The sequence below is a fragment of the Haliotis rufescens genome, unplaced genomic scaffold (genome assembly GCF_023055435.1).
Source record: "Haliotis rufescens isolate VD_foot unplaced genomic scaffold, xgHalRufe1.0.p SCAF_11, whole genome shotgun sequence".
Taxonomy (NCBI): domain Eukaryota; kingdom Metazoa; phylum Mollusca; class Gastropoda; order Lepetellida; family Haliotidae; genus Haliotis; species Haliotis rufescens.
The window spans coordinates 26072847-26100620 of NW_025963791.1; the positions used below are offsets into that span (position 1 = coordinate 26072847).

Consider the following 27774-nt stretch of genomic DNA (forward strand, 5'->3'; position numbering starts at 1 on the left):
AGGCTGGTGGATGAAAGAAATGCAATTAAATCCTGGAGTGACCTTTTCTTCGTCTGCTTCTCAAAGTTAGTGACTTTTATCACAAGTCAACTGTGTGTTTGGTCTTTTAGGGTCAGGGATACAGTGTCAGTGGGTGGCAAGGGGGACGGCTGTTTTCCTGGAGTGATCCTGGGCACATCTGTAGTAATTTCTTGTAGTGATCATGACCTCTAGGGGAAAATCTGTAGTAATTCCTTGTAGTAATGATGACCTCTAGAGGCACTTCTGTAGTAATTCCTTGTAGTAATGATGACCTCTAGAGGCACATCTGTAGTAATTCCTTGTAGTGATGATGACTTCTAGAAGCACATCTGTAGTAATTCCTTGTAGTGATGATGATCTCTAGGGGGAAATCTGTATTAATTCATTGTAGTGATGATGACCTCTAGAGGCACATCTGTAGTAATTCCTTGTAGTGATCATGACCTCTAAAGGCACATCTGTAGTAATTCCTTGTAGTGATGATGACCTCTAGAGGCACATCTGTAGTAATTCCTTGTAGTGATGATGACTTCTAGAGGCACATCTGTAGTAATTCCTTGTAGTGATGATGACCTCTAGAGGCACATCTGTAGTAATTCCTTGTAGCGACGATGATCTCTAGAGGCACATCTAGTAGTTCCTTGTAGTGGTGATCTCTATGGGAACATCTGTAGTACCGTATGCGACATAATAAGTGCCCCGCTCTAATAAGCGCCCACAGCGATATTTTGCAAATATATTGGCTAGTGAACAATCCCAATTAGCACCCCTTCCCATTGATTAATGTACACAAGACTTATTTATTCGTGTATAATACGCACTCGTGTGTTATATGTACCCTTAATTATGGGCAATTAAATTCACAAAAAATATATCTGTCGTATGTAAACACTTCAGGCTGTCAGCATAAACCATCAATATTTACGATCTTTCAACTCTGTTTTTTTCACCAAAATAATTTTCTAATAAAATCCCCCTATTTCTAATTTTGAGAGCGCCCAGGGCGCTTATTAAGTCGAATACGGTAATCCCTTGCAGTGATGATCTCTAGGGGCACATCTGTCGTAATTCCTTGTTATGATGATGATCTCTAGGGGCACATCTGTAGTAATTCCTTGTGATGATCTTTAGGGGAATATCTGTAGTAATTCCTTGTAGTGATGATCTCTAGGGGCACACCTGTAGTATTTCCTTGTAGTGATGATGATCTCTAGGGGGAAATCTGAAGTAATTCATTGTAGTGATGATGACCTCTAGAGGCACATCTGTTGTAATTCCTTGTAGTGATGATGACCTCTAAAGGCACATCTGTAGTAATTCCTTGTAGTGATGATGACTTCTAGAGGCACATCTGTAGTAATTCCTTGTAGTGATGATGACCTCTAGAGGCACATCTGTAGTAATTCCTTGTAGCGACGATGATCTCTAGAGGCACATCTAGTAGTTCCTTGTAGTGGTGATCTCTATGGGAACATCTGTAGTACCGTATGCGACATAATAAGTGCCCCGCTCTAATAAGCGCCCACAGCGATATTTTGCAAATATATTGGCTAGTGAACAATCCCAATTAGCACCCCTTCCCATTGATTAATGTACACAAGACTTATTTATTCGTGTATAATACGCACTCGTGTGTTATATGTACCCTTAATTATGGGCAATTAAATTCACGAAAAATATATCTGTCGTATGTAAACACTTCAGGCTGTCAGCATAAACCATCAAAATTTACGATCTTTCAACTCTGTTTTTTTTACCAAAATAATTTTCTAATAAAATCCCCCTATTTCTAATTTTGAGAGCGCCCAGGGCGCTTATTAAGTCGAATACGGTAATCCCTTGCAGTGATGATCTCTAGGGGCACATCTGTCGTAATTCCTTGTTATGATGATGATCTCTAGGGGCACATCTGTAGTAATTCCTTGTAGTGATGATGATCTCTAGGGGGAAATCTGTAGTAATTCCTTGTAGTGATGATGACCTCTAGAGCCACATCTGTAGTAATTCCTTGTAGTGATGATGATCTCTAGAGCCACATCTGTAGTAATTCCTTGTAGTGATTATGATCTCTAGGGGCACATCTGTAGCAATGGTCTGTCTCCCAGACCCAAGAGATTCTTTTTAAAAAGGAGTCCAACTCAAGTCTAGAATGATTTGGCAAGTACAGATTGCCTCAGCTCTAGAAATTCCTTGTAGTGATGATGATCTCGAGGAGCAAATCTGTAGCAATTCCTTGTAATGATGATCTCTAGGGATACATGTTGGAATGCATCAGACAGGATGCCATTCAGGGATGTCACAGACAGTATTGTGTACAGGGGTGTCACAGACAGTATAGTGTACAGGGATGTCGCAGACAGTATTGTGTACAGGGGTGTCACAGACAGTATAGTGTATAGGGGTGTCGCAGACAGTATAGTGTACAGGGATGTCGCAGACAGTATTGTGTACAGGGGTGTCACAGACAGTATAGTGTATAGGGGTGTCGCAGACAGTATTGTGTACAGGGTTGTCGCAGACAGTATTGTGTACAGGGCAGTCACAGACAGTATTGTGTACAGGGGTGTCACAGACAGTATTGTGTACAGGGGTGTCACAGACAGTACATTGATGTCACAGACAGTATTGTGTACAAGGATGTCACAGACAGTATTGTGTACAGGGATGTCACAGACAGTATTGTGTACAGGGATGCCACAGACAGTATTGTGTACAGGGGTGTCACAGACAGTATTGTGTACAGGGAGTATGGAGGATGTTGCTGACTCTAGGAGCTCCAGGACTGGCCAGCAGCATCAGGCAGGATGCCACTCAGGAATGTTGCGCACAGTAATAGGAATGTTGGAAGAATAGTATGCATATTTCATCATTACAAGAATTATTGAAGCCATCACCTCACAGTTAACACCCTTGTGGATGCATTAGCCTGCACAGGAACTCCTGATGCCCTGTTTTTGGCTGGCAGATCTAGTGTGACCTTCTCTTCCTCTTTGGTTTGGGCAACAATTTAAGTGACCAATTTGGCCTCCAAGAGTATTACACATGCAGTGATGTCAGCCTGTCTGAAGTTAACAGTTCTGTAAATAGTGCTTATATAATTCCAGTTTACTGAACTTTTGAGTGGTGTGATCAGCTTGGATGGGATTACATGCCTACCAGTTACGATGGACATTGTCATTTGGGAAGTTACCAGTATCCTTGTCCAGGAGATTCCCCCAACCTGTCAACCTGCCAGCTGATTAATAGGGTTATATTACAAATTGCTGTGTACTCCAAAACTTGTTTCATCCCTAGAAGTTAGTTTCAACGAATATTGAAACTATTCGTAGCTGATCCCTTTGTGTGTTAAATTATCATCAAGGAGGTGGCAATCTGTAGCAGAATAATACTGCCAGGCCAAGCGTGTTTCCAATTTGTTAATGGGTTCTAGTGACCTTAAAAACTGAAAAGTGGAAAAAAATCACAAAATTAGGAGAGCACTATTTTTTTAATTCTGCCAAATGCATACTTACATATTCACCACTTAAAAATTGTGATTACAATGGTTAAAATGAAAAGAAAATAGGTTACATGACAAGCCAAGCTTAACTATAACTGCACATATGGAAAAGTATTCAGATAAACTATTGAGGGACCCAAATATCTACCAACCAGGATTTTTCTCATACATATTGTAAACCAACTCATACATATCGTAAACCCACTCATACATATCGTAAACCAACTCATACATCTTGTAAACCAACTCATACATATCGTAAACCAACTCATACATATTGTAAACCAACTCATACATGTTGTGAACCAACTCATACATATGTAAACCAACTCATACATGTTGTGAACCAACTCATACATATCGTAAACCAACTCATACATCTTGTAAACCATCTCATACATATTGTAAACCAACTCATACATATTGTAAACCAACTCATACATATCGTAAACCAACTCATACATATCGTAAACCAACTCATACCTATTGTAAACCAACTCATACATATCGTAAACCAACTCATACATGTTGTGAACCAACTCATACATATCGTAAACCATCTCATACATATCGTAAACCAACTCTCATACATATCGTAAACCAACTCTCATACATATCGTAAACCAACTCATACATATCATAAACCAACTCTCATACATATCGTAAACCAACTCATACATATTGTAAACCAACTCATACATATTGTGAACCAACTCATACATATTGTAAACCAACTCATACATGTTGTGAACCAACTCATACATATCGTAAACCAACTCATACATCTTGTAAACCATCTCATACATATTGTAAACCAACTCATACATATTGTAAACCAACTAATACATATCGTAAACCAACTCATACATATCCTAAACCAACTCATACATATTGTAAACCAACTCATACATATTGTAAACCAACTCATACATATTGTGAACCATCTCATACATATTGTAAACCTTCTCATACATATTGTAAACCAACTCATACATATCGTAAACCAACTCATACGTATTGTGAACCAACTCATACATATCATAAACCAACTCATACGTATTGTGAACCAAATCAATACATATCGTAAACCAACTCATACATATTGTAAACCAACTCATACATATCGTAAACCAACTCATACATATTGTAAACCAACTCATACATATCGTAAACCAACTCATACACATTGTAAACCAACTCATACATATCGTAAACCAACTCATACATATTGTAAACCAACTCATACATATCGTCAACCAACTCATACGTATTGTGAACCAAATCAATACATATCGTAAACCAACTCATACATCTTGTAAACCAACTCATACGTATTGTGAACCAACTCACACATATTGTAAACCATCTCATACATATTGTAAACCATCTCATACATATTGTAAACCAACTCATACATATCGTAAACCAACTCTCATACATATCGTAAACCAACTCATACATATTGTAAACCAACTCATACATATTGTGAACCAACTCATACATATTGTAAACCATCTCATACATATTGTAAACAAACTCATACATATTGTAAACCATCTCATACATATTGTAAACCATATCATACATATTGTAAACCAACTCATACATATCGTAAACCAACTCTCATATATATCGTAAACCAACTCATACATATTGTACACCAACTCATACATATTGTGAACCAACTCATACATATCGTAAACCATCTCATACATATTGTAAACCAACTCATACATATCTTAAACCAACTCTCATACATATCGTAAACCAACTCATACATATTGTAAACCAACTCATACATGTTGTGAACCAACTCATACATATGTAAACCAACTCATACATGTTGTGAACCAACTCATACATATCGTAAACCAACTCATACAACTTGTAAACCATCTCATACATATTGTAAACCAACTCATACATATTGTAAACCAACTCATACATATCGTAAACCAACTCATACATATCGTAAACCAACTCATACATGTTGAAAACCAACTCATACATATCGTAAACCAACTCATACATATTGTGAACCATCTCATACATATTGTGAACCAAATATTGTGAACCAACTCATACATATTGTAAACCAACTCATACCTATTGTAAACCAACTCATACATATTGTGAACCAAATATTGTGAACCAACTCATACATATTGTAAACCAACTCATACATACCGGTATTGTGAACCAAGAAATGAACTAAGTGTGGCCTTAGTGACCACTTGAGATGTTATGATAGGGGAACACTTTGTTTATGTCTCTCTCCTCTCAGCCCGACAAGAACCCGGGATGTGAGGTGATTGTGTGCCATGGTCACAACGTTATGCCCACAAAGTCCTGGGGGTCCTGATGTGGCATAATGGTGTTTATATATATATATCTCCACAGAGCCATGCGGATCCAAGGGTGCAAGTTCTTGTGTATGTGGCATGGATATATTCACATGACAGCTACATGTGTAGAAAATAACCTATGAGCTATGAGAAATTAAAGAATAATCTCTCTCAAGCCCGCCCCATGCCTAGACAAGGGCTTTCAACTTGATTTCCCTGAGGAAAGACATTCCATAATTCCATGTCGCGAGTAGGTTTTGATATTACCTGTAGTCTGTTTTCTGATAAAATGTAGAACATTGTGTGTTGTGTGATACCCTGAACAGACATGAACTCAGTCATCTACAGTGGGAATGATGTCACATAAAGCTGTCTGTGATGTCATGAACAATTTGGAACAATGTGTAAATACGACAGCTATTACTGTGGGTCACATCAAAATAAATATTGACAATGGAACAATTGGCATGATTTTGCCAATCAGCATGAAGCCAAAATCCTAATGTTCAGTGAGAATTATGGGAAATATATCCATTGATATATCCATCCCCTAGGGGTAGTATCAAGGAGTATTACCAGAGTGAATATGGTTCATGTACCCTCCTAGACATCATGCTTGATACATGGGTGTTAGCTCCTGAAGTGTAGGAGGATGACCAACTGGCTACTACAGGGTATCATGGACACTGGAATGTATGCCACCATTGAGAGCCTAGCCTTGCTCCAAGACCTTACTGAAAGATAAGTCCATGAATGTGTAGTAATTCTATCCTCCTAATAGGCAAGGCTAGATATGTGGACAGTCCAAGGACTCAAGTCTCTTATAAGGACAACTTGTTCTTATTATTGACATCATCTAGAAATTATTATTTAAACTACTAATTATTGTCTTAGAGACTTGTGCAAGTCTATTGAGAGCCCTGCTGAGCCCAGTGTCTTCAACCATGGTGTAATATAGCATGTATATGTTAATATTAGTTATGTAAGAAGCTGTATAGCATGGTGGTTCCCCACTGGGCTTGACGCTCTGATTGTGGCACTGTGTAACTGAATGGTGATGTGACTAATTAAATCATGGCTACACGTCCATACAACTCCCTGGTGTACAGTGGCAGGCCCACTGATTCCCTGGTCGGTGTATAACACTTGTTATGTCATTGGTGTATAACACTTGTTATATCATGTAGGATATCATATTGGGGTTTAAGGGGCTTATGGAAGTTCATCTAAGTTGTTATGAGTAGGTGAACACAAAGAAGATATAAATGCATGTATGTTTTAATTAAATGTAGCAGATAATTAATGTACTAATAGTCTGTAGTGTAATTTTTTATGTAAGACTTGAATAAATATATAGCAGTGATTAACTTCATGGATATACTGACGGAGATGGGTTAGTTGGATGGATGGATGGATGGATGGATGGACAGATGTTGGATGGATAGTTAGCTGGATGGATGATGGATGAAAGTGTTTGTGGGTAAGAGGCTGATAATGAATAAATGTGTGGTTGCATTTATTGATTAAATTAATTTCGTAGTCTGTACCAATATTCTTAGAGGTGTTGTTCCAATCTGTTTTTATACAATATTCTTTAGAGATTGCACCAACCTCATTCCAATGTTAAAGGGTGACTACGTTCCACAGCTGAAGTAACATTCAGTCAAAGAAATATAGTTATTGTTTTTAGTAATATATAGACCTGTGAAGATCCAGATTAGGATAGGCCTTCAGCAACCCATGCTTGCCGTAACAGGCAACTATGATTGTTGTAAGAGGCAACTAACGGGATCGGGTGGTCAGTCTTGCTGACTTGGTTGATGCATGTCATCGTATCCCAACTGCGTAAATCGATGATTATGATGTCAATCACAGGATTGTCTGGTCCAGACTCGATTATTTACAGACCGCTGTCATATAGCTGGAATATTGCTGAGTGGGGCGTTAAACAACAACACACAAAATCTTTAGAGGTGACATTAACTCAGTGTGACCTGGTTGACAAAACAATGTGACACCCAGGCCGGCCACCACATGCCTTCAAACACTCCTTATATAAGACAGAGTTTCTCTAAGCATCACAAATGCACAACGTAATCTATGCCTACCTCTGTCAATATGTTTCCGCTGTTCAGCTGCACAAAGCCATATTGTTCTGAGCTTCACACATTCAAGTCACTCTCCATGTTGACAGATCTCTACTTGTAAACAAAAATTTGGTAAAAATATCAGGTTTATGCTGAGAGAAGTTCTGTAAATCAATAAAGTAAACAACCTGATAAAAATAGCTTGTTTATTGTAAAGAAGTTTAATTTTGAATTAACTCTTCAGGATGATTTTTGAGATTTGTGTGTAAAGTTGTTTGAACGTGAGTAGTGTGTTTGGTGTAATGAAAAACTAAAGTGGAATGTTTTGTGAAATATTTCAATCATGTTTGAAGTCGGAGTCAGGTATGACATGCCTGCAGAAGGGCAGCTGACAGTGACCACCATGTTTTGTGGGATCAGATGAGGAATTCTGGTATTTTTAGATTAGTTTCTGCTGTTGCCACTAAAAACATCATGGTTTAAAAGGGGCGACACTAGGAATTAAATGAGGTCACAAGGCATTTCTACTTTGCTGCAAAAATTTTGGAATCAATTGGAATATTTATCTCTCTTCTCTGCCATATATTGATTATGATATTAACATTTATAAAAATACTTGTATTTTTAAAACATCCTTACATGAACTGACTTCATTATTTATCAGTATTTAATGAGACTGTAGGGATTATTTGATTTTGAACAAACTGTTCTTAATTTACATATTTTATTTATTCAGTACATCTATTAATGAGTGTGATAAGATAAAAATATCCTTTAGAACATGTTGGGTTTTTTAAATAATAAGTGTCATTATATTTTCAAGTTAATTTTAAAAATTATGTTCAGTTTGAAGGATAATACTGGGGCTTAATAAAGTTAATATCAGAAGATAATTTATAATGATTCTTTTTTAACTCTATTACATGACATGTTGTAATAGGGTAACATAGGATATGATCCGTGAAAATCAGTGGTAGAATAGGTCTTCAGCAACCCATGCTTGCCGTAAAAGGCATCTATGCTTGTCGTAAAAGGCGACTAATGGGATCGGGTGATCAGGCTCGTTGACATGGTTGATGCATGTCATCGATCCCAATTGCGTAGATTGGTGCTCAGGATGTCAATCACTGGATTGTCTGGTCCAGACTCAATTATTTACAGACTGCCGTCAAAAAGCTGGAATATTGCTGAGTGCAGCGTTAAACAACAAACCAACCAACCAACAAAGAGTATAGAATATAACATATAACATATAACATGATACAAATTAACAAAACATGCTGATGGAAATAAATACGGGAACTTAGTTTTAGACACAGTGAAATGATATGCTATCGTGGGTTTCCAGCCTTGTCTACCAAATCCACTTTGGAAACAATGCACACAAACACATCTCAACATTTGATTCTGACGTGTTGAATTTGTATGCACGCTATTTCAAATGTACTGATAGTAAGGCTTATTTCCCTATATTTTTCATTGTTCCCTTATTTGTTTTCCATCAGCACATGATTAATACAATTTTATGTACCACAATCCTTTCATTTGTTCTCTTGTAAGATTTTTTGTCTGAGCCAGATAAGCCTTACCCACTTGAAGTGACGATTGCTGGGTATATGGACAACAGACACATCGCCTGATGATACTGTTTGCCACACAACAAATATTTCTGATCATGGCCACCTACTGTGAGAGACTACCAGTATTCCTTCTAGGCCAACATTTAATCAAAGCCATATTGGAATAAGCCTAAATATATTTAGAAATGAAACTATTTTTTTGCAGTGGTTTCTCTGAATTTTATGGTTGAAGAAAATTGATGCAGCCATGAACACACTGTGTAAACGTGTGGAGTGAGTGAGTGAGTGAGTCATTATATGTCAGGTTCCATGACCCAGACTTGACTTTTGGAACATGATCAGGTTAGATCCTAAAGGAAGGTTGTGACACAATGAATATGATCATGAATAAAGTGAATTATTATAATTTGTTATAAAGATGTATTTAGAAATGAGTTCTTTGTCTACATTATAATAGACTTTATGAAAAGGGAAGTATCAACTTATTTATTAATTTTGTTTTTAAACAAACATCATAATGGCACTTAAACCGATTTCACTTCACTGTTACACAGATAGCTAATGACAATATGAACAGAAACAAATGACATTGTTTCAGTCCCACATGAACCATACACTTACATTCTTTTATCACACTTGTAATCTAGACTTGCTACAGTTAAACCCAGGGAGTTGAATACAATAGGAAAGCACATCTGTCTTTCTCCAGACTCCATGATCTCTTTATCACACTTGTAATCTAGACTTGCTACAGTCTAAGACATAAAGTTGCTGCAATTAGAGGAAATACACCTGGCTTTCTCCAGACTCCAAGATCTGGTTATCACACATGTAATCTAGACTTGCAACAATCCAAGACATAAACTTGCTTCAATAAGAGGAAATTTATTTGAGTCTTTTTCCCGATTTTAATATCCATTTAGCACTCATGTAATCTAGACTTGTTACAGTCAGAGAGTTCATGAGGCTCCCTCCAGACTCTCTCAGACAGTAGACAGGAAGGCCCAGCTTACAAGAGACTGGCTGCCTTGGCCCCATGTGTATATATATATATGGGACTCAACACCATCAATAATATATCAGGCTGGAGATAGCGCTAATCAAGTTTCAGTACCAGGAATGGCTGTCTATGAATAAAGTATGCATGTACACAGGGACTGGTACCAGTGTTTCTGTGTCACGGATTACATCCAATACTGAAAGACATACATGCTTGTTTACAGCTTAACACAGAGATCGTACGCTGGTAAACAAGGCAAGTTTGTTCTCGCTCTCACTTGTTTGTACTTTTTAAAACACACATAGAAGTATCTGATTGATTGCGACCTGAGAGAATCACCAAACATTGTCTGTCTTCCAGACTTCCTGTGCTTATCATCGCAAGATCCCAGTACCCAATGCTTGTCTTAAATCAATTTGGGGAATAGCTGGTGCCATATACTGTGATCGGTGATCACCGTGTGCGGACATGGGTTACACTAGTTCCCTGACACTCTTTTGCTTGTTGTAAGAAGTGACACAGGACAGGTGGACAGGATCTTTGACTTGTTTGAATGTCATCATATTCCGACACTGGAATGCTGCTTATGATATCAACCACTGGTTTGTTTAGGCCAGATCTGATAAGCTATAGGCCATCATGATACAGCTGGAATGTTGCTTATTAGGTCGTTAAAAAACTGACAAACTGATGGGTTATCAAGGAAGATCAACTCTTAGCATGACTTGGCTGTAACCTATTCACACACACAGAGTGGGGCACAGGTGAAGAGATGTCTGAGCTGCAGTTCATTGTGCAGAGTTGCATCCTTTGGGCACGCCAGATACGTTTTTGGTTGATTTGGTTGGTTGGTTTGTTGTTTTATGCCGCACTCAGCAATATTCCAGCTATATGACGGCGGTCTGTAAATAATCAAGTCTGGACCAGACAATCCAGTGATTAATATCATGAGCATGGATCCCCGCAATTGGGATCGATGACATGCATCAACTAAGTCAGCGAGCCTGACCACCCGATCACGTTAATCGACTTTTACGACAAGCATAGTTGAATTTTACGGCAAGCATGGGTTGCTGAAGACCTATTCCACCCTGAATCTTTAAGGGTCTTTTTGGTTGATGACAAAAGTGATGATGGAGATGATTTACTTAATATTTTGATGGGAGCATGGATGGCCAAAACCTATGAACGAGGGTTCGTCCTGATTATGTTTTTAGGTTTGTCAGCACCACACCCATGCTCATGGGTTTAATTAAAGTGGTAAACCACTCTGACCTACAGAGATATGATCTTTGGTCTGTCAGCAAAATATCTGGGTTTTTTTTACATACCAAAGTAGTTAATGCCACACTGTGATGTATTGAAAGTGAAATGTTGTTCAAAGCTGCATGTAGCCCAGTTCACTAGATTTTAGTTGTCATGGCTTGTTCTCACATTGGAATCATTGATTTATCCATCGAGTGCTTGTATCTTTTCTCAGATATGTAAATGATAGATGAGCTGACCTCTGTAGGAGGAAATACACCATGGAGCTGCCAGTTGTCCTACTTGTAGGGTGACTGAGATAAGGTGACATTTAGTTTTACAGAAGAAACAACAAAACCCATGGAAAGCTCACATGTCACTGTGCTAAAATGTGAACTTTATTTTGATTTATTTCAAATATTATAATCAGAAAACTTGACTATATTCCAATTATAGTCTCATTCCAGTGCTGCAACCAAAGGCAGGCTAAGACTGTGAAGAGTCTGACTCTAGTGTTATTGTAGTGCTGCAACTAAAGCCAGGCTAAGACTGTGAAGAGTCTGACTCTAGTGTTATTGTAGTGCTACAGTGAAAGCCAGGCTGTGACTGTCAAGAGTCTAATTATAATCTCATTGTAGTGTCACAACTAAAGCAAGGTACAGACTGACATGAGTCTGACTCTAGTGTTATTGTAGTGCTGTAACTTAAGCAAGGCTGAGACAGTCATGAGTCTGACTATAGTGTTATTGTAGTGTCGCAACTAAAGCAAGGCTGAGACTGTCATGAGTCTCACTGTAGTGCTATTATAGTGCCTCGAAGGTCATCTGAAGAGAGCCAACTATTTCAGTAGTCTATCTGATGCATCAAACAAGCTGTATCCTAAATTGTATTGAAATCACTACCAACATATTCCAATTATCAGCTTGCAGCCAGCCAAGGTGATCTGTCACGGTGCCTGTACTTTACCACCTCCTATGTGACAAAGTACCATGTTAGAACCAAATGACATGCGATAATTATTATATTTATCACAATCATTGTACTCCATAGTGGCACAATAATAAACAGGGGGAAGGAATTATATGATGTTCCCCTGGCAGCTCATGATATAGCATGGTTGTATCTACCTAATAACTAATTCAGATGTGAATGGACCCATAAGTCTCCCCATGCCTAACATGGACAGGACAGAGAAGTGAACTTAATCAACAGCCTGCAGTGGTTTTGTCTTCCTCTCTACATTTAAAGGCTGGGGAATCAATTTTCCACTTTCATACTGGCTCAGTGCCATTGTAATGTCTGTGATGGGTTCAGATTGTAGTTGCTGGCTCAATGTCACTGATGACTGTGGTGGGTTCAGATTGTAGTTGCTGGCTCAATGTCACTGATGTCTGTGATGGGTTCAGATTGTAGTTGCTGGCTCAATGTCACTGATGTCTGTGATGGGTTCAGATTGTAGTTGCTGGCTCAATGTCACTGATGTCTGTGATGGGTTCAGATTGTAGTTGCTGGCTCAATGTCACTGATGTCTGTGATGGGTTCAGATTGTAGCTGCTGGCTCAATGTCACTGATGTCTGTGATGGGTTCAGATTGTAGTTGCTGGCTCAATGTCACTGATGTCTGTGATGGGTTCAGATTGTAGTTGCTGGCTCAATGTCACTGATGTCTGTGATGGGTTCAGATTGTAGTTGCTGGCTCAATGTCACTGATGTCTGTGATGGGTTCAGATTGTAGTTGCTGGCGGCACAATGTCTGTGATGGGTTCAGATTGTAGTGCTGGCTCAATGTCACTGATGTCTGTGATGGGATCAGATTGTAGTTGCTGGCGGCACAATGTCTGTGATGGGTTCAGATTGTAGTTGCTGGCTCAATGTCACTGATGTCTGTGATGGGATCAGATTGTAGTTGCTGGCTCAATGTCACTGATGTCTGTGATGGGTTCAGATTGTAGTTGCTGGCTCAATGTCACTGATGTCTGTGATGGGATCAGATTGTAGTTGCTGGCGGAACAATGTCTGTGATGGGTTCAGATTGTAGTTGCTGGCTCAATGTCACTGATGTCTGTGATGGGATCAGATTGTAGTTGCTGGCTCAATGTCACTGATATCTGTGATGGGTTCAGATTGTAGTTGCTGGCTCAATGTCACTGATGTCTGTGATGGGATCAGATTGTAGTTGCTGGCTCAATGTCACTGATATCTGTGATGGGTTCAGATTGTAGTTGCTGGCTCAATGTCACTGATGTCTGTGATGGGATCAGATTGTAGTTGCTGGCTCAATGTCACTGATATCTGTGATGGGTTCAGATTGTAGTTGCTGGCTCAATGTCACTGATGTCTGTGATGGGTTCAGATTGTAGTTGCTGGCTCAATGTCACTGATGTCTGTGATAGGATCAGATTGTAGTTGCTGGCGGCACAATGTCTGTGATGGGTTCAGATTGTAGTTGCTGGCTCAATGTCACTGATGTCTGTGGTGGGTTCAGATTGTAGTTGCTGGCTCAATGTCACTGATGTCTGTGGTGGGTTTAGATTGTAGTTGCTGGCTCAATGTCACTGATGTCTGTGATGGGATCAGATTGTAGTTGCTGGCTCAATGTCACTGATATCTGTGATGGGTTCAGATTGTAGTTGCTGGCTCAATGTCACTGATGTCTGTGATGGGATCAGATTGTAGTTGCTGGCGGCACAATGTCTGTGATGGGTTCAGATTGTAGTTGCTGGCTCAATGTCACTGATGTCTGTGATAGGATCAGATTGTAGTTGCTGGCGGCACAATGTCTGTGATGGGTTCAGATTGTAGTTGCTGGCTCAATGTCACTGATGTCTGTGATGGGATCAGATTGTAGTTGCTGGCTCAATGTCACTGATGTCTGTGGTGGGTTCAGATTGTAGTTGCTGGCTCAATGTCACTGATGTCTGTGGTGGGTTTAGATTGTAGTTGCTGGCTCAATGTCACTGATGTCTGTGATGGGTTCAGATTGTAGTTGCTGGCTCAGTGTCACTGATGTCTGTGATGGGTTCAGATTGTAGTTGCTGGCTCAATGTCACTGATGTCTGTGATGGGTTCAGATTGTAGTTGCTGGCTCAGTGTCACTGATGTCTGTGATGGGTTCAGATTGTAGTTGCTGGCTCAGTGTCACTGATGTCTGTGGTGGGTTTAGATTGGTGGCTGGCTAGAACAGGAAGCTGGTACTCACGTTGTTTATTCGGTAATGTACTGTGGATGATGATGGTTCAATGATGTCAGACAATTTATCTTCTCCACCAGTTACAAACAATTATGACAGTTTAACATATAACAACACCAGCCCAGTGAGGACTGCCTGACTTGCTCTTACATGTGCAATTTAAGAAAAACTTAGTCAATACTTACTGGTTACTTACATACTCACTGTTAATCAAATAATCCTCAAATGATAATACAGTTAACATCAAGCTGAAGTTCGGGGGGGGTGGGGTGACCCAGTAGCTGAAGAATGCTGAATGTCTGGTTCTCTTTCCACACTAGTGCTATGTGTGAAGCCTGTTCTTTGTGTTCCATGATATTGTTATAATGGCATAACTCCATTTTTAATTACTCTTACTAATTACTATAATTGTTCATATGAATTATACAGTGTAACAGTTAAATCTATCATTATGGAGGGTCTACATGTGGCCTTGTCATCTTATGTTGGTAGTTGTTACTGTTCCATTGTCAACATCTCTGTAAATGTGACATATTCTTTAAAGTATTAACACCCAAATCCACTTGGGAAAAGGTTTGAGTTAAATCTGTAAGACCTCTGAGATGACCTAATGTCTTCATGAGGGTTTATTTTTTCATTTCAGGAATGATAAGAATCTTTGCAAATGGGCTTCCTTCTGCTCTCCATTTTTTTTAAACTGTTTTCCCTGATGTGAAAACCATGTACTGTCAATGTGTCTCACATTACACACACAGCCACGGAGGAAACACTATTAAAACAGGAACATATGTGTTGAAGGACATTCCAATTTCAGGGGTTCTGCATGACCTTGACCTCAAATGACCTGATTAAGTTGCTTTTAAAAAGAACTGCCTGCATCTGATATCTTGGGGCAGGCAAGACATGGGTTATTATGGACTCCTTACTAGGCTGTGATTATCATGATTACTTGGTTTAAAAGTCTGGCATAATTACAAGGGATTATAAATCTAAATTACATCATTGTTGGAAATATAGCGATATCGTCCTTCCAACTGGCAACATTAGTAGTATCAGGCTGACTAATGAGAGTGATGAAGACACTATGGCTCTCCAAGCAGCAAATGTATTATTTGATGGATATTTTATTAATCAAACTGATTGTAATTTATACATGATTTTTTCTCTTTCTGGCATAACAGTTCTGACTTGGTAATTCGGATTTCTTTTTGCAATGAGTGTCATTATGATAGTAAATTTTACGTCATCAGTAGAACTAGAATTATTGTAGGATGCCTGCTGGTAATATTTTGTAATCACTGGGCAACTTCAACTGTCTTGTATGGGAATGGTCTAACGATATATTTTAAATCATTCTGTTGCAGAACTGAAGTGATGTAGCAGGTAATATTAGACTACAGGTTAAATTGTCAAAGATGTGTCATTATATCAGGAACAAAAAATTTGATGTTTTCTCACATAGATGATCTTTTTATCCATATGTGGTGAACCTCGTCTAATGTGCTGCAATTCCCTCGGCAGAGTTGTGTCCATTACGATTTGGGGTACAAGTCCAAATTTTGCGATAATGATGTTTCGAGGTTTCTCAGTGCAATGGAAGTAAGCAAAGGCGTCAACATCTTAAACCTGCATCACTTCTGGCTGTCCTCCCACATCACTCTGGGCACCCCGTGATATAACACTATACCAGCCAGGCTGAGACAACACACAAAAACATTTTAGGAAGTTAAATACCATGGATTATACTTCTTATACAAATTTCTGAATATGAAATTTTCCTTTTTGTCTCTACAGTAAAGTGTGAATGTGGCGCTGTCAGACACCCTCTTTTTTTTCCTTTCCTTCCTTGTTTCAATACTCTGATTGGAGACAAGTGAACATCCTACACATAGTGTTTCCTATTTCCTAAAGTCAGAGTCATTTCATAAATAAATAAATAAATAAATAAATAAATAAATAAATAAATAAATAAATAAATAAATAAATAAATAAATAAATATGATGATGATGATGATGATAATAATAATGGTTAAGAAATATTAATATATTAATAATTTCTCCTGTAAGAGCAAGAAACAGGTGAGACAAATACATAATTAGATTTGGTTATGTTTTCTCCTTTTTAGTGCAAAAGAAAAGAATAACCTCAGATCACCTTACTCATCAACCTTACTCATCATTCGAGTCAGTTGACATTGAGGCGTGGTGCAAATTGACACTTTGTTTTATTGGTAAGGTATTTGATAGGTTTATATACTCTCCTGGCATGATTGAGTAAAATAAGAGTAAAATCATAGAAGTCTTCAATTCTGTTACAGTCTCCACATGGTCAAATATAATTTGTCTCTCAGTGTCAAGTCTTGGGCAACATTTCCAATTCGTTCAAGGCCAACTCCTGCGTGTATGATAAGGAAAAAGTCACTTTACTGACTGGTCATGAGGGGAGAATGCTGTCCCCTTGACATATGTTGATTGATAAGGTCGGAACTGAGTTATGCTGTTTTCAATGTCTCCTTACAATCTAGATAGGTAGTAGTTGATGAATGTGGTCATCCACATCATTAAATCATTATATTGCCAAGTGTACATTGTGTTGGTATGTGTACATGCCAAACCAAATAGTCTTCTTCTTTTACAATATATTCCTTTTGGAAGTAAAACATGTAACAAGCTGTTTGAGTTGATTTTAGGTTAATTTCCTGAAGAATAACTATAGTTATATGAAAGTATTGGGTGTTCTTTAACTTCTTTAGAGTAGAATTCTACAAAAGGGGGTTAAGTATGTTTAACTTTGCAAAATGTCAGACAAGCATATGTGTAACATGGAAACATGTTGGTCTTGCTTTGTGAATTAAGTTTCATTATGATTTTAACAATGTAATAATCATGTACTTAAAATCCGAAATTGCTCTTCCAGTACAAATGAATTTGGACTTAAAAAGCCTTTCATGTTCAAGTGTTTGCACAGCAAGGACATTTTGCTCCATGTCCCCATTATACATTGTAACTAATTGTCTCCACAGATTAGGCATGTTAAAATACATTTCTTGTTTCTTGTAACCTCCCTGCTCCATAAATTGTGCCTGTCCCCTTGTTCACAATAACATTAATAAGCTTGACAAAAACTGTCACAACACGATTGTGCACTTATTTTAATTGAGCAAGACTATTACAAACAGATTTATGGAAAGTTTTCAGTGTCCAAGCATCACAAGATGACCTACTGCATAAATAGAGTGGAGGTTGATCTTCTCTCCATTTAGCTGGTGGGTTCTTCAGTCGCTCCAGCCTCCAGTTCAGATCTCGGTAGACTTACATCTGATGTGGTGGTGCTGCTCCAGAGAAAAACTGCATCTTCTTAGTTTTCCACCCTCCACCCCACACACCCCACATACCACCCCCCACACCACACATACCACCCCACACACTCCAACCCACACACTCCAACCCACACACATACCACCCCACACCCTCCACACATACCACCCCACACATCACACACACACACCACACCACACACCACACCCTCCACCCCACACACTTCACCCCACACACATACCACCCCACACACTCCACCCCACACACCACACACTCCACCACACATACCACCCCACACCCTCCACCACACACACACCACACACCCTCCACCCCTCACCCCACACACTTCCACCCCCACACATCACACACTCCACCCCACACCCTCCACCACACATACCAGCCCACACCCTCCCCCCATCACCCCACACACTCCACCCCACACCCCACACCCTCCACCACACATACCACACCACACACCACACACTCAACACATGCATCCAGCATATCCCTTAATTTGTCTTGACATCCAATTTAAGAAGTCTTGAGTCATGTACACAGCTGGTACAAGTAAATAAGACTGGCAGTGCCACATATAATGCATGACCTAGACTTGCATAAGTCTCAAATCAATAATCATTAGTTTAAATTCTAAGTTCTAGATTATGTAAATAATAAGAACAAGTTGTCCCTATAAGAGACTGGAGACTTGCCTATTAGGAGGATAGAATTAATACAAATCCATGGACTTTTCTTTCAGTACAGCCTTGGAGCAAGGCTTGTATGACCAAGCGAGCTCATAAGCTAAGGGATAATATTCTATTAATTTGGTCACTCTATGCACCTCAGCACAATGGCTTCACGTTTATTTAGAAAGTTTATGAATTCATATATGATGAGATGACATTTTTTATTTAAGAACTGTTCCCCTCATTATAGACAATTATTTTCCACATTTTTTCCAAGGAATGACATGTCTTGAGTCATGCGAATCAAGACTATTTTTTTAACTGGCCTTATCAAGGGCAGGATGTTTGTAAGTGTGTGAGGAGGTCTAATGTTCATAAATTAGCTCTCATGTCTCCACACATCATATTGGACAGAAACACTGACATTGTGATTGATCTGTTAATTGTTCTGATGATCCTAGGCAGGACACAACATGAGAGGGTGTCAAACAGGAAAACCTTCTTCATGTGGTGACCCTTGATAATGTTATGAATATGACTGAAATATTAAAGCAGGATAGTGTCATGAATCGTACAAGGAAATGTTATCAAATTTGACAATGGAATGATTGCAAGCGAAAAGTCATTAGCATCTTAAATGAACACTGGGTTACCTCACTGTGTAATGTGGTAGCTGGTCACACTGAGGCATTCATGAGTTCTATCCTCAAGATGAGTTTCCCTTTAGATATAGATATAGTTTCTCATACACACCCTGAATCAAAGTTCTCACAACAATCCCATACAAGTATAGATTACTTCAGTATCTGAAAATGAAGACACTTTCTTGTCTGCTTTCTATTATATATGTAAGACAATTTAATATTGCAAAATCTTACACTGTTTTTAGTTCAGTTAGCCTATTAGAAGGTATAAAACCCCAATCACTGTATCATGAACTTGGAGAATGGGGTGTCGGGGTAGCCAAGTGGTATGCTCATCAAGCTGAAGACTCGGGCATAAAACTCTTCTCACTCACTCACTCTTTGTATTTTGTGATCATGTTTGTTTGTTGTTTTTGTTGGTACATACAAACTGGGATGGTGAACAAGTGTTGTCTGGAACGGAAATACCATTATTTTTGTTTGTTTGTTTGTTTGTTGTTTAACGCCACACTCAGCAATATTCCAGCTATATGATGGTGGTCTGTAAATAATTGCATCTGGACCAAACAATCCAGTGATTGATATCATGAGCATTGATTCATACAATTAGGATACAATGACATGCATCAGCCAAGTCAGCGAGCCTGACCACCTGATCCCATTAGTCACCTCTTACAAGCATGTGATTTTTTTACATTATTGTGGTGCTGTGACCTAATGGTTGTTGGTTTGAATCCTGAATTCACCTTGACTATGACCCTTGGTCTGTCTGCACCACACAGTTACTCATGGGTTTGTACACATCTACACTGACCTGTGTCACTGTGGGCTTTCCTGCACATCTGTACACATCTACACTGACCTGTGTCACTGTGGGCTTTCCTGTACATCTGTACACATCTACATTGACCTGTGTCACTGTGGGCTTTCCTGCACATCTGTATACGTCTACACTGACCTGTGTCACTGTGGGCTTTCCTGCACATCTGTACAGGTCTACACTGACCTGTATCCATGTGGGCTTTCCTGCACATCTGTACACATCTACACTGACCTGTGTCACTGTGGGCTTTCCTGCACATCTGTACAGGTCTACACTGACCTGTATCCCTGTGGGCTTTCCTGCACATCTGTACACATCTACACTGACCTGTGTCACTGTGGGCTTTCCTGCACATCTGTACAGGTCTACACTGACCTGTATCCCTGTGGGCTTTCCTGCACATCTGTATACGTCTACACTGACCTGTGTCACTGTGGGCTTTCCTGCACATCTGTACAGGTCTACACTGACCTGTATCCCTGTGGGCTTTCCTGCACATCTGTACACATCTACATTGACCTGTGTCACTGTGGGCTTTCCGGCACATCTGTACACGTCTACACTGACCTTAGTCACTGTGGGCTTTCGTGCACATCTGTACACATCTACATTGACCTGTGGGCTTTCCTGCACATCTGTATACGTCTACACTGACCTGTGTCACTGTGGGCTTTCCTGCACATCTGTACACGTCTACACTGACCTGTATCCCTGTGGGCTTTCCTGCACATCTGTACACATCTACATTGACCTGTGTCACTGTGGGCTTTCCTGCACATCTGTACATGTCTACATTGACCTGTGTCACTGTGGGCTTTCCTGCACATCTGTACATGTCTACATTGACCTGTGTCACTGTGGGCTTTCCTGCACATCTGTACACGTCTACACTGACCTGTATCCCTGTGGGCTTTCCTGCACATCTGTACAGGTCTACACTGACCTGTGTCACTGTGGGCTTTCCTGCACATCTGTACAGGTCTACACTGACCTGTATCCCTGTGGGCTTTCCTGCACATCTGTACACGTCTACACTGACCTGTGTCACTGTGGGCTTTCCTGCACATCTGTACACGTCTACACTGACCTGTATCACTGTGGGCTTTCCTGCACATCTGTACACGTCTACACTGACCTGTGTCACTGTGGGCTTTCCTGCACATCTGTACATGTCTACATTGACCTGTGTCACTGTGGGCTTTCCTGCACATCTGTACACGTCTACACTGACCTGTGTCACTGTGGGCTTTCCTGCACATCTGTACAGGTCTACACTGACCTGTATCCCTGTGGGCTTTCCTGCACATCTGTACACGTCTACACTGACCTGTGTCACTGTGGGCTTCCCTGCACATCTGTACATGTCTACATTGACCTGTGTCACTGTGGGCTTTCCTGCACATCTGTACACGTCTACACTGACCTGTGTCACTGTGGGCTTTCCTGCACATCTGTACACGTCTACACTGACCTGTGTCACTGTGGGCTTTCCTGCACATCTGTACACGTCTACACTGACCTGTGTCACTGTGGGCTTTCCTGCCACAATAATATATGCACCATGATTATAATGGACAAATAGTGCGTGAGTGAGTTGGGTTTAACGCCGCTTTGAACAGTATTACAGTTGTCACCGTGTGTAAACTAACTGTGGGAGGAAAGTCCAAAGTCTTGCAGGTCTCAGACATTTACCACTTTGGTGAAACTCACATGCACGGGTATGGTGCTGACAAACCTAGACAATAACCAGTATTCAAACACAGTTCATAGGTTTCTGGCTTGCCCACTGAGGGATGCAAGTTTGGACAGCGAATTGTGGCACCTTAGACGCCGTTGCCCCAGAAATACAGTTCAAAGCGACATAGTTTTGGCGGTTGAATGTGTATTTTATTTTTATACATAGCATTGCATGACAGCTACTTGTTGAAAACATTTCAGCCCTGTCGATTTAGTCATCATGCGACATCAGGTTATTGATTGAATGTGTGTTATGTGTTATGTGACCAGAGGTTAGAAACCATTAACCTGACTGGAGTACCCTTCAACATTGTGTGACATTGTCAGGGTATTAACTTTACAGCACTTAAGTAATTGGCATTAGCTGGCAATCTAAACAGCTTTCATCATGTATTGTAGGACTGGTGTTATTTACAGTCAACATTGTAATCAATACCATTCTTACAGGAAAAACATGCTATTATCAAACATATTGATTGCATTAAGGAGAGGTAATTCACTAGGCTGTGTTGCAAACTGGGTGTTATATGCTTGTGCAGAAAGTAATTTCTTCAATAATTTCCTCTTGAGGTGAATTACTGGTGATTTAGACTTTTTAGCAGTTTAACTTCAATTAGTTGGATATTAGGAAAAACAAATTCACAGTTCAACAGCCATGTTAAATGGTAATGACAGTTTGTTTGGATGTCGTTTGAATTACATAACATGCTATTCATTTTATATAGCAGGCCATTGTATCAAGGAGACAAAACTTCAAATGAATCTTAGTTAACATGCTATAATTTGAATATGCTTTAATTAATCAGGCATCACATTCCAAGGTCTACAACACAATATCTTGTATGTAAATGGGCAGTTCTGGATAGAGAAAAATGCCTGCACTATGCCATGGGCATTTTTCACCCTGTCAGTGGAATCTTGAAATGAACGACAGAGTTTCTGTTAGCTTTGATTTCACTTCTCCGCCACCAAACATTACTAAAACTGCCCTTAAAGTGTTATACATGGCCGCCAGTTTGACAATGAAGTTGAAAGCAATGACTGGCTAAGAAAACCTATATCTTTCATTTTCATTAAGTCAATGATCACTCAATATTTGCCCGATTTTGATAGGGAGTCTTAGTTATGTAATTGCAATAAAAGATCTGTGTTTAAAAATATAGAAGGGCTGGATTTCCCAACGGGTAAAGTTATGCAGGTACACGTCTCCTAGGCTTGTTTGAGATCAGGGTGGTGGCCTCGTTGTTGATCTTCTTGCAAATGTCCCTGGTTTGTTTCTCAACCCATGGTTACAATGTGTGAATCCTGGCTGGAATGTTGTTAAAATGTATAAAACCTTTCTCACTCATAATGAAATGGAGCCACGTCGTCTAAGGTGCCGCGATTCACTGTGCAGAGTTGCACCCCCTGGTCATGCCAGAAACCTATAATTGTAGGTTCGAACCCCGGTTCCCCCCGATTATGTTTTCAGGTTTGTCGTGGGTTTCACTGAAGTGGTAAACGTCTGAGACTTACGAGTACATCACTTCCGGCTTTCCTCCCACATTAAACTGACACGCCGTGATATAACTGGAATACTGTTAAGAGCAGCGTTCAACCCAACTCACTCACTCACTCACTCACTCACTCACTCACTCACTCACTCACTCATAATGAATTGCCAGTGTATCACACCAACAGGACACTAATGTTCATGAGATCATGAGAGTGGTATGTGGTAATGAATTGCCAATGTACACAATGCTTCATGATCAGGTATATCACGTATGTATCATCATAACAATGGACATCAACTTGATGGATATGTCTTATAAAATATGTGATAACTGGAAATATACACCAATTGATCTTATGAAATACTTGATAATAAGAAATACACACCTTATGTCTTCATAACAACCTCTATTGTTCATGAACAAATGATTAATGGACCAGCCCTGTTTACATGTAACATCACAGGTTTAGATAATTCAGTGTCGAACCTTTGTCGTTATATTATTTTGATTTACAGTCTATTCTTTGAAACATTTGTCAAGATGTCATAAAAGTATACCAGTGATTGTTATTGTGACAGAACTGTCTACAATTTGAAACATTGCTGTGACTTGAGAGGTTTCAAATGAATGATACATCAAGGAAAAAACACAGTATATTTTATATTACTCTTGATACATATACATGTATGTGGTATTATGGTGTATTATAGAAACCATTAGTATTTCAACTTTGTTCTTTCTGCTTTATTTAACATTCCCTCTTCAAATACTTTTTATATGGCAGTTGTGTAAATCATATTTGCTCATATGAGAAAACACTCCTTAAGCCAATATTTTTTTCAATACTTGGATCACATAAATATTCCCTGTGGAAATTCCAAGGCAAAACAGATTCCTGGTACTTCATGCTTGTCAAAGGTTTGGTTGGTAGGTTTATATGTTGCTTAACGCCGCACTCAGCAATATTATATGACGGCAGTCTGTAAATAATCGAGTCTGGAACAGACAATCCAGTGATCGACATCATGAGCATCAATCCACGCAACTGGGATACAATGACATGCATCAGCCAAGTCAGGGAGCCTGACCACTCGATCCTGTTTGTCGCCTCTTATGACAATCATAGTCGCCTTTTATGGCAAGCATGGTTTTGCTGAAGACCTATTCTACCCCGAATCTTCATGGTTCGCTTGTCATAAGAGGTGCAGTATTGCTTAGTACTGGTATTTACAGGCCATCGATAGACGTGCATTATTGCTGAGTACTGGTTTTTACAGGCCATCGATAGAGGTGCAATATTGCTGAGTACTGTTATTTACAGGCCATCGATAGAGGTGCAATATTGCTGATTACTGGTATTTACAGGCCATCGTTAAGAGTGCAGTATTGCTGAGTACTGGTATTTACAGGCCATCGATTGAGGTGTATATTGCGGAGTACTGGTATTTACAGGCCATCGTTAAGAGTGCAGTATTGCTGAGTACTGGTATTTACAGGCCATCGATTGAGGTGTATATTGCGGAGTACTGGTATTTACAGGCCATCGTTAGGGGTGTAATATTGCTGAGTACTGGTATTTACAGGCCATCGATTGAGGTGTATATTGCGGAGTACTGGTATTTACAGGCCATCGTTAGGGGTGTAATATTGCTGAGTACTGGTATTTACAGGCCATCGGTAGGGGTGCAGTATTGCTGATTACTGGTATTTACAGGCCATCGGTAGGGGTGCAGTATTGCTGATTACTGGTATTTACAGGCCATCGGTAGGGGTGCAATATTGCTGATTACTGGTATTTACAGGCCATCGGTAGGGGTGCAGTATTGCGGAGTACCGGTATTTACAGGCCTAGGTCTGCCTTGTCCAGACTCCATTATTTTCAGATTGCCGTAGCATTGCTTGAATAATTGCTGACAGTGAAATAAATCAACACCCACGAACTCACTACACATGAGTTCCATGTTTACCAACTACCTGTTACGTCTAAAGGACAGGTGTATGTTGTAAGAATGGGAAAAATGTCATCTATTTTCTGTTTTTTAATTGACAGATCTATGATCAAAGTAATAAAATGGGCAATCAAGACATATATACAGCTACTCTAAGTATCCCTCACCCATTGCTATATTTCATTTGAGGGCTCTTTAACTGTCAAAGTATGCAATAAACAAAAATCAGCACAGCTTTCAGTTTATGATTTTGCATATACTTGTATGTGCAGTTAATAACATTGCATATATGTGTATGAACACTTTATAACATTGCATATCTGTGTATGAACACTTAATGACATTGCATACTATAACATTGCATATATGTGTGAAAACTATAACATGCATTTACATTTATAGTACACTTCATAACATTGCACATACTGGTGTGTTCAGTTCATAACAGTGTATATATATATATTTTTTCATTGAGTAATTGTGATTACTTGTATGTACAGTTTTTTTTATATTGCATACACTTGCATGTACAGTTTATATGATTCGATATACTTTTATGTAGTTTTTAACATTACATACACTTGCATGTACAGTTTATATGTTTCGATATACTTTTATGTACAGTTTTTAACATTGCATACACTTGCATGTACATTTGATATGATTCGATATACTTTTATGTACAGTTTTTAACATTGCATACACTTGCATGTACATTTGATATGATTCGATATACTTTTATGTACAGTTTTTAACATTGCATACACTTGCATGTACAGTTTATATGATTCGATATACTTTTATGTACAATTTTTAACATTGCATACACTTGCATTTACAGTTTATATGATTCGATATACATTTATGTACAGTTTTTAACATTGCATATACTAGTCGATGATTAAACTACTCGTCATTTTCACATGCCCACAATGTCTATCAGTGTACATAGCTGTCACCGTGTTTATGACACGTCCTGATGTAGCTGCATGCCTCATATCTTGTAATGGTCTACAGAAACATGAGCAAGCGCCTGCTTGTTGCATGATGTGATGTAACATTATCGCAATGATTGACACATCAGGACGTAAATCTACTATTTGCTTAGATAACAGAGCAGCAACACAAAAGTTTATTGCAGTATGTAATTAATCTCATACACATACTTATGCAATATTAATCAAGATTAGCTTTCTTTGTATATTTCCTACTTAGCAGGAGCCTCACAACTCTAGTTAGGTGATATATTAAAACATCAGGTGTTAATCCAGGATAAACAGAGATCATGTGATGTATGTCTAAGCCAGATATCAGTCAGTTTATGAGCAGGTGATTATTAAGATCCTGTGTGATGTAAGAATGGTGTACATGAGAGTTGTATCAAATGGTGTGGTAATGTTATGAATAGGAAACAATTGTTACGATGACACTTAGCTGGATGATTTAGCACCCTAGTTATTGGAGTTATGGGATGTTGACAGAGTACAAGTAGTAAGTTTTTAAGTATGAAAAATATATAATTGCTTTGAGTCAGTTATCAGTGGAGTGTCATGCTCTTTTAGCTTTGGGCGAAAAAATTTCAGTCTGTAACTTTTACTCATTTTATTAAATACTTATTTTCTTTTTATTGTTACAGTTGTGTATGTGTTCACATGTTTGAGGGTAGAACGTCACTTCAATGTCAGTTGAGCCATACAGCTATCAATATCTAAAGTGAAAGACTACTTTGTGATATAAGCTGAAATAGTTCTGGTTTGATATAGAGTTCACCATTCAGAAGATTTAGGGGGCACGGGTGGCCCAGTCGTCTGAGGCGCCGCAATTCGCTGTGCAGAGTTGCGTCCCTTGGGCACGCCAGAAACCTATGTTTGTGGGTTCGAATCCCGGTTCGCCCCGATTATGTTTCTAGGTTTGTCAGTACCATGCCCGTGCTCGTGGGTTTCACCGAAGTGGTAAACATCCGAGACCTGCATCACTTCGGGCTTTCCTCCCACATTAAGCTGACACGCCGTGATATAACTGGAATAATGTTAAAAGCGGCGTTAAACCCAACTCACTCACTCATTCAGAAGATTTAACTATACAAAAAGAAAGGAACTGTACCATATCGAACTCGCAGGAATAAAATTTCCAATATCCACTTTCTCTTCACGC

At 39.2% G+C, this 27774-nt stretch overlaps 1 protein-coding gene across 4 annotated transcripts in view; it reads left to right on the top strand.

Annotated features, from left to right (window-relative positions):
- Window positions 1-27774, top strand: part of LOC124132759 (cytochrome c oxidase assembly protein COX11, mitochondrial-like) — a 135699-nt gene that overhangs the window by 102401 nt on the left and 5524 nt on the right. The gene's annotated exons all lie outside the window — the stretch shown is intronic.